Raw genomic sequence first — 9,789 nt, 5'->3', positions numbered from 1 at the left:
TAAATGTTTTGATAGCTAAACAAAATTGAGAATTGAGCCTTTTAGAATTGAGTTTGCAATATCAGTTTATTCTGGTATCATCAAATCTTCCAATGCCATAATTGTGAGGTCAGCTAACAGTAAATATAATTTACTAGATTTTATTAGTTTAAGATTATACAACAAAGAAAATGGCTACCAGGAAAATTCTGTTGTATAAATAGACAATGTTGAATACTTACACAGATATTAAATAGAATGAACCACAGAGAAATAAGCCAATCAATTTAATAACTGCTGCCAGTTATCCTCCATGTGAACTTCCTCTTACCCCTCCCCATTTTACTCTATGAAAATATTCTGTTCCTTTCATCCCTACGTGTTAATCTAATTTCCCCTTAAACACATCAACAATGTTCTCCTTAATCATTCTGTAATAACTCCACAGAAGCAGAAGTCTTGTCACCAAGTTTATTTATTTACACAATAACATTTGTACATAGCCAGCTCTCCTGGTAGCTCCCTGCTGAATGCAGGCTGGGAGTCTGACACACTTGCTTTAAATAGGGAGCGTGAGGTTCCCTGATTCAGCCATCAATTAGGACTCATTAGATGCCTCTTTTTGTGTAGGACTTATCAGGTACTTCTGTTTTTCCAAACCATAGCTTTATTTGTTGTGTAGGTACACTGGTATTTTATGCAGTGCTGGAGAAAGCCATTGTGGAATGCATAGGCTTCAGAGTGGTCCCTTCACAGAATCCATTCCTGAATCGATGGTACACCACCTTCAGGTGCCTCTTGCGGCCTGTATCAGTTGTGTTTCTCCTTTTGGCCTTAGCATCCAGTTATACTTCCTCTTTCTCTTGTCAGGGTTGGCACATTTACCGCTGGTTGATTTCTGCAGGTGAAATGCCTTAGCTCCACATCGCTGGCAAAAAGTGTGGGTCTTGTTCTTCCTCTTACCAAATGACGATGTCCCATTCGTCATTCTCACTGTGTGTGTGCGAGAGAAGGTACTTCTTTTAGTTCATACTCTAGCAAGCCAACCTCATTAGCCTGGCTGAAGTCATCACACACTCATTGTGAATAAATTGAATTTACGTTCTCTGGGGCTTAAAAGAATCAGGGGTGATCTCATTGAAACATGTGGGGGGGAAGGGGTTTCCAGTTTTGGGACAAGTGCAGCTGGAAAATCCCGTTCAAGGACAAAGGACCTTTGCAAGACCTGCCACCCTGCCCGCTATGATTCCCATGGCAAACGGGATGAGAAAATTCCCCCCATAAGATTCTGAAGGGGTTTGACAGGGTAGTTACCGAGAGGTAGTTTCTCCTGCAGGGGAGGTGAGTCCAAAGGGGAACAGTCTCAGGGTAAAGGTGCCAATCATAGAATCGGGGAATTCCTACAGTGCACAAGAGACCATTCAGCCCATTGAGTCTGCACTGACATTCTGATAGAGTATCTTACCTACGCCCTCTCCCCTGCCCAATGCCCATACCCCCATACATTTCCCATCGCTAATCCATCTAACTTATTTATCTTGGGACACGAAGGGGCAATTTAGCATGGTCAATCCACCTAACCCGCATGTCTTCTGAGTGGGGAGGAAACCGGAGCACCTGGAAGAAACCCACACAGACATAGACAGATTCTGCATAGACAGTGACCCCAGGTTGGAATTGAACCTGGATCCCTAGCGCTGTGACAGAGCAGCGCTGACCCCCGTGCCACCATGCCATCCTTTAGGAATGAAATAAAGAGAAACCTTTTCACTTCAAGGTTTTGGAACCTTAGGAACCCTCTACCCCAGAGGGTTGTGGATGCTCCTTCATTGAGTGTAATTGAGGTGAAGGTGGACAGATTTATGGAGCAGGTTCTCTGATCTCATTAATCCTAACCGCACTGCCAATGAGAATGGAGAATTTGATGCTCAGCCAAAACTCCATGTCTTGCAGCAGTGCCAAAGAATCCCAGCCATGGACGAGACCAGGGGTTTCCACCAGTAAGCTCTCAGTAAGGACATGAGGATGGGAAAATGGTATTGATGGATTTGAGGCAATGGAAAAAGCTCAAAGGGACACTAAAAAAAATTCCTAGCATTAAAAAAATTGTAACTCAAAGAGGCTTAATAAGCTTAGTCCACCTTTGGGTATTAAATGGTGTATTGAATAGCTAAAGATTTGGATTCTGCATTTTTTGGTAGTCTACCTCATCCTGGTCCATTCTGAACATGAAGAATGCAAACCTGGAATCCAATAGTAAATGCTACAAGTCGTTCACATCTGGTGTAAAATTGGTTCATCGGAGAACCAAGATGTCAACATTTCTCCGCACTGTGGCTATGTCAGTGTTTGTGATTCGAGAGAATGATGACTATCTAAGGATGTGGTAAAAGGGTGAAAAGGGATGGAGGTGTTCAGTTCCTATAGTTTACCTTGAGACTGGTTTTCAACTCTTGTGAACTGAACTTTAAATGTCTGCTGCTATATTTTATATTTTTCCTCCTGTGTCTCAGAGATGCTGCCATTTTAGCTGAGAATCTACTGAATATTTGAATTTGAATTCATATAACACCATTTCCAGCCTCGGCCTATCTCAAAGTGCTTTACATCCATAAGAATATAAGATATAGGAACAAAAGTAGGCCATTCAGCCCATTGAGTCTGTTCCACGACTCTATCATGGCTGATAAGATTCTCAATCCCATACTCCCACTTTTTCCCCTTAACCTTGAATTGATTTGATTTGATTTATTATTGTCACATGTATTAGTATACAGTGAAAAGTATTGTCTCTTGCGCACTATACAGACAAAGCATACCATTCATAGAGAAGGAAATGAGAGAGTGCAGAATGTAGTGTTACAGTCTTAGCTAGGGTGTGGAGAAAGATCAACTTAATGCAAGGTATGTCTATTCAAATATCTGATGACACCAGGAAAGAAACTGTTCTTGAGTCGGTTGGTACATGTGCTCAGACTTCTGCTTCTTTTTTCCGATGGAAGATGGAAGAAAGTATGCCCGGTATGTGTGGGGTCCTTAGTTATGCTGGCTGCTTTGCCAAGGCAGTGGGAAGTGTAGCCAGAGTCAATGGATGGGAGGCTGGTTTGCGAGATGGACTGGGCTATTTTCACGGCTCCTTGTATTTTCTTGCAGTGTTGGTCAGAGAAAGAGCCATACCAAGCTGTGATACAACCAGAAGGAGTGCTTTCTATGCTGCCTCTGTAAAAGTTGATCTCTTTTAATCCCCTTACCATATTAACACTGCAATTAAGTTACTGTGAAATTCCCCTAGTCACCACTTTCTGGCACCTGTTCAGGTACACTGAGGGTGAAGTTAGCATGGCCAATGCACCTGAACAGCACATCTTTCAGATTGTGGGGGGAAACTGGAGCACCCAGAGGAAACTCACACAAACACATGGAGAATGTGCAGACCCCGCACAGACAGAGCCCCAAGCTGGGAATCGAAACTGGGTTCCTGGCGCTGTGAGGCAGCAGTGCTAACCGCTGTACCATCATATCACCCTGAAAGCATGATTGGGCTTGGGGATTGTTATCATGGCCCATAAACGGTGCATCTTTAAACCTTTGACAACTTAACCCCAAATGTAGGGCCTGTGGGTGTGCGAGATTTCAATGCATAATAAAAGAGCTGGGATGAATTTAAATTGACTCCATTCGAGAAAAGCTTACTTGACTGAAAATCCTTAAAAGATTTAATTTGCAGGAGCAAATATTTTTCACAAAGACTTCAGAACAAACAACTCTCTTTTGTTGAACAGTCAGCCAGAGGCAAGCCTGTTAATTTCCCTCCAATTTTAATTAAAGTTCATTATTGATATGCCGATGCACAGCCTTTAAAGATTAACGCTCATCAAGTCTTAATTTGAATTTTAAAAAAAATCGTAGATGCCAATCAGATTTGGGGTTTAATCATCCGTGCATTATGTAGGAGTCCGGCTAGTACACAATAGCAATGATCAACACTGCCACACAGCCACTCAAAACATTGAGCTTTTTAAATATATACTTTCGATTTTGACACACTGAGGAGTCAGTGAATGAATCAATTATGTCTAACTGATGCAGAATCTGTGTTTCTTTCCCTTGCGCCCCAGTCAACCTCCAACCTTCAATCAATTTACTCAGCTAAAAAGGATCTATGCTGACTGATAGATCCACTGAGCTATGTTTTCATGGTCTTCTGTATCATTCATTTATGCATAGGCTGCCTACTAAGTGTAGATACTGTTTGGCACGCAACACGGCTACATCCCAGCTCTGTAATGTGATGCTCAATGGGCGGCAAGGAAATAAGTCTAAGATTAATCTCTCTGTTCTTTCTATCAGTATTATAAATTGGTATTTTGATGGCTTTATCATTGACATATCAATCATCAGCAACTCAGTCATCGCGCATCTTGTTCGTACAATGTTTGCTGCGCCAATTATTTTTTTTTTGCATTGAAATATTGATGCTGTGAGTAATTCAAGTGCCTTGCGCAAGAAGGTGGGACTTTTATCAAGGAGGTGGGAAGATCGAAAGAGTGCAGCTCAGGTTGCCAACTCTCCAGGATTATCCTGGAGCCTCCTGGAGCTGGAACTCAATATCTAGGATACCTCTGCAGGAGATCCTGGAAGAAAGGTCAAAGGGCCATTAAAATACAGTTGCATTTTTATTTTCATCATCTCTGAACACTTAACGTTCATTGGTTATAACTGGGTTGTTTAACCTTGCAGGGAGGGGACTGCAGGGCTGGTCACTACATGTGGGAAATTATAGAATTCCTACCGTGCAGAAAGAGGCCATTCGAGTCTGACCACAATCCCACCCAACCCCTATCCCTGTAGCCCCATTTATTTACCCTGCTAGCAACCCCCCCCGCCGCCCCCCTGACACTAAATGGCAATTTAGCATAGCTAATCCACCTAACCCGCACATCTTTGGACTGTGGGAGGAAACCGGAGCACCTGGAGGAAACCCACACTGACATGGGGAGAATGTGCAAACTCTGCACAGACAGCGACTCGAGCTGTGAATCGAACCTGTGTCCCTGACGCTGTGAGGCAGCAGCGCTAACCACCGTGTCGCCCCCATGCCATGGTGAGGAAATATCCAGGAATACATCCAGGCAGAGTTGGCAACCCTTTGGAATGGGGGGGGCGGGGTGGGGGGGGGCGTAGGGTAGAATGAAAATAAATGAAAAGCAAAACAAAGATTTGCACCATTTTCACAGTGGTATTGTGTATCTAAGCAACAAGATGCATTTAAGAAGCAGAACAAAAGCAACAGAAGAGGTGATGGAGTATAATTTTCAGCTAAAATGTGTTTGATTTGATTTTATTCATGCAACGAGCTGATATGCAGAGAATGGTCTATAATCTCCACCCAAGTAGACCCCTCCTGCTTTTGCCATTAGCTTTACAAAAATGATTTCTTGCCGTGAACCTTTCTGCTGTATTTTGGGATCTGGTTATCCACCCCGTAAAAATAGTGCAGAAAGCCATTGCAATAAGTAATAAGTATTCTTTTTTAACAATTGTTTTATGGGATGTAGGCATCACTGGCCACAAAGGCATTTGTTGCCCACCCTGAACTACCCTTGAACCGAGTGGCTTGCTCGGCGATTTCAGAACTCAGTGAAAAGCCAACCAGGTGGATTTTGGTCTGGAGTCACCTGCAGGCCAGTCATGGATGGCAGGTTTCCTTCCCTGAAGGACATTAGTGAACCATGTAGGTCTTTACAACAATCAATCAATGGCAGTTTGATGGTCACCATTACTGATATTCCAGATCTATTAATTGAATTAATTCATTCAATTACAGCAGGTGGGACCCAGGTTCAATTCTGACCTGGGCTGACTGTTTGTGTGGAGTTTGCATGTTCCCCCCATGTCTGTGTGGGTTTCCTCCACGTGTTCCAGTTTCCTCTCATAGTCCAAAGATGTTACGATAGGTTGATTGGCCATGTTGAATTGCCCCTTAGAGTCAGGGGGACTTGCAGGGTACATACAGGGGGTAATGGGGATAGGGCCTGGGTGGGATTGTTGTCGATGCAGCCCCGATGGGCCAAATGGCCTCTTTGTGCAATGTACGGATTCTGTGATTTTATTCTAATTTAAATACCGCCAACTACCAGGACAGGATTTGATGCCAAGCCTTACCAAGTGAGGTGATTGAGGCAGGCAGGTTAGTAACACTTAAGATTTATCTGAATAGGCACATAAACAAGCGGGGAATAGAGGGATATAGGTGGTTGGTCTAGATAGGACAATGTGAACAGCACAGGTTTGGAGGGCCGAAGGGCCTGTTCCTGTGCTTCACTGTTCTTTGTTTTTTGTTTGTTCATTAGCCTGGGTGCTCTGGGTTACAAGGCCTGTGACATTACTACTACATCACCATCTCCTCACAATAATGTGTTAAGTGATAATTATTGCCAATCATAACACAAAAAACTAACCATTATAAGTATTGTGCAGTATTATTCCTGAGGGTTTTGAGTTTTTAAGAAGTCACATAGAACAATACAGCACAGGAACAGGCCCTTCAGCTCATGATGTGCCGAACATTTCACCGAATTAAACTCCTCCCTTCTGCCTACCCTTTATCTATACCCCTTTATTCCTTGCATATTCATGTGCTTATCTAAAAGTCCCTTAAATTCTCCTACTGTATCTGCCTCCACCACCACCCCTACCATTCTCCATACAAAAAAAATTACCCCTCACATCTCCTTTGAACTTTCCCCCTCTCGCCTTAAGTGCACATTTTAACTTCTACTTCTTTATTACTTTGCCTTTCCCTTTCCATCTTTTTCATTTTCTTTCTCTTAATCCAGGCTTTCATTATCTCTCTTGATTTATCTCTGTAGCTGACAGTGAATTAATCCCCTTTAGTTCACCGTCCACCTCAGTCCTTTCTGTGTTTGTTTCCCAACCATTAAATCTCATTGGAGAAAGAGAGGCCATGCTGATTGTCCACTTCACTCTGGCCTCCCATGTCCTGTTTTACTCATTGTGCCTTTGCTCTTTCAGTAACTTATTGGAGAAAAACCTTTTAAGCTGAGGACCTTTAATGTAACTAATGCTGTTAGGCCCCCAATTCATACCCATTAATCTTTTCCATCTGTTTCAGTTTTTTAAATTAGTGTCACAAGTAGGCTTACATTAACACTGCAATGAAGTTACTGTGAAAATCCCCTAGTCGCCACACTCGTGTGCCTATTCGGTACACTGAGGAAGAATTTTAAAATGGCCAGTGCACCTAGCCAGCACATCTCTCGGACTGTGGGGAGAAACCTGAGCAAACCCACGCCGACACAGGGAGAACATGCAAACTCCGCACAGACAGGGCAGCACGGTGGCACACAGGCAGTCCAGTGGCACAGTGGTTAGTACTGCTGTCTCACAGTGCCAGGGACCCAGGTTCAATTCCAGCCTTGGGTGACTGTCTGTGTGGAGTTTGCACATTCTCCCTGTATCTGAGAGGGTTTCCTCCGGGTGCTCCGGTTTCCTCCGACAGTCCAAAGATATGCGGGTTAGGTTGATTGGCCATGCTAAATTGAGCCTAGTGTAAGGGGGGGTTAACAGGGTAAATATGAGGGTTTGTGGGAATAGGCCTGCATTGGATTGTGGTCAGTGCAGACTCAATCGGCCAAATGGCCTCCTTTCGCTCTGTACGGATTCTATGATAGGATTTTATGATCCAAACTGGGAATCGAACCTGGGTCCCTGGCGCTGTGAGGCAGCAGTGCTAACCACTGTGTCACTGTGCTGCCCATATTTCAGAGCAGCCTGTAATTTAGTTCAGTTGTTTTACCCACTGCCGTCTCCTCTGAAGGCTAAGCATATTCAAAGGATGAGAAAGTACATAACCGGGCGTTTACATTTTAATGGAGTAGAAATCAGAAATAAAGTTTCCCAAGGGTTAATTTCTCCTTGTTGCTTTGCTCATGTAGCTTGCATAACTAGAATTTGTCCCTATTAATCTTAAGAGTGTAATTAAGGATGTCATTATAATTTAAAACCATGCTCTACATCAGGAGTAGTCACCAGAATTGAGGCTGATGGTATGAATCTATTCCCAGGAGTTGCTCGCTGTGTGGAGTCATCAATATTTACGGGTAAGGACAGTTTTACCGTGCTATCTGTCTTTGCTGACTTCCATGTGGTAATATACAGAGTGGAGAGCCATAGTCAAGTTCTACAAAAAGCACTCCATCACACGCCAAGACGTGGGCGAGTTTGCAACTATCTGAAAGGATGCAAACTCCTACAGCATAACCCAACAATGTGTCTGCAATAGAAAGCTGCTCAATAATTCCGACATTACACAGTATCTACACTTCAAAAAAGTACTTAATTGGCTGTAAAGTACTTTGGGACATCCTCAGGCTGTGAAAGGCAATGTGAGTCTATCCTTTGCTAGGGTTTGTTTTTAATTCTTTCGAGGAACGTGGGCATCGTTGCCAAGGCCGGCATTTATCGCCCATCTGAATTGTCACTGAGAAGGTGGCGATGAGCTGCATTCTTGAACCAATGAAGTCCATGTGGTGTAGGTACAGCCACTGTGCGTTTAGGGAGGGAATTCCAGGATGTTGACCATGTGACAGTGAAGATGAGATATATGTTGTATTTTTCTTTGTGTTTTTTTTTGTTTAGTTAGGATATCATGATTGCCATGGTCTTTGGAGGACCAAAGGACCTGTTCCTAAGCTGTACTTTTCTTCGTTCTTTTCTGACGATATAGTTGCAACTGGAAATGATTGTAATTTTTATGTAATTTTGCTTGTCTTGTATATACCTTCTACAGCTGCTAAGTTGGGAGTGGGGTGATAACACTAAATCTAGGCTGATAGTCAAGAGTTTTTTTATTCATTTGTGGGACAGGGGCATTGCTGACTGGACAGCAATTCTTGCCTGTCCCTCGTTGTCCGAGGACAGTTGAGAGTCAACCACATTGCTGTGGCTCTGGAGTTACATGTTAGCAGACCAGATAAGGATGATAGATTGCCTTCCCTAAAGGACATTAGTGAATCCGATGGGTTTTTCTGGCAATCAACAATGGTTTCATGGTGATTGGTAGATTCTTAATTCCAAATTTTTTTTATTCAGTTCAAATTCTACAATTTGCCGTGGCAGGATTCAAATCCAGGTCACCAGAACATTAGCTGACTTTCTGGATTAATAGCCTAGTGATAATACCACTAGGCCTTGGCCTTCACAGTGCAGTACTGAGGGTCTGCTGCACTGTTGGAGGTGCCATCTCTCAGGTGAATTCTTAAACTGAGGCTCTGATCTTATGACACTATTTTCATGTTGCTATTTACCAGACGTGCTGTCTTTTGTCTGATGTTCATAGCTACCCCCTTTTTGCTGATTGCCAGAAAATGCCAGGGACCTGCCAAAAATGACTCTTCTCTGTAAATGTTTCTGGACCCTTGCCAGGAGATCCCAACCTATCCACAAAACACTTTGCATCTGGGTACAACCCAGGCAGGATTCAGTATACTTGGTCTCCCATTTCATGGCTTTGAAAGAGAGAAGGATGTCCACAGAAATGGTCGAGTTCATGACCTCAGGATGTCATAAAGCACTTCACAACCAATGAAATGTGATCACTGTTGCAAAATGGGAAACATGGCAGCCAATTTGCACACAGCAAAGTGCTATAGGCAGCAATGGGCAGCGGAATGTTCTGGTTGCACCGCCCAACGTCAACTGACGTTTAAAATTGTCGGTCACATTTTCCTTTCCGTCCGTAACGATTCCTGTGGTGGGCAGGACTGGAAAATTTACCTCAGGAAAATT

At 43.3% G+C, this 9,789-nt stretch overlaps 1 pseudogene; it reads right to left on the bottom strand.

The window, feature by feature from the left end:
• Positions 1 to 674: 674 nt before the first annotated feature.
• Positions 675 to 967, bottom strand: LOC145359587 (large ribosomal subunit protein eL37-like; annotated as a pseudogene).
• Positions 968 to 9,789: the final 8,822 nt, after the last annotated feature.

Source organism: Carcharhinus amblyrhynchos, chromosome 28 (assembly GCF_965287045.1).
Source record: "Carcharhinus amblyrhynchos chromosome 28, sCarAmb.v2.hapA, whole genome shotgun sequence".
In the NCBI taxonomy this organism is placed as follows: domain Eukaryota; kingdom Metazoa; phylum Chordata; class Chondrichthyes; order Carcharhiniformes; family Carcharhinidae; genus Carcharhinus; species Carcharhinus amblyrhynchos.
Note: the sequence above shows the minus strand (reverse complement) of the source record. Positions and strands in the feature narration are given on the sequence as shown.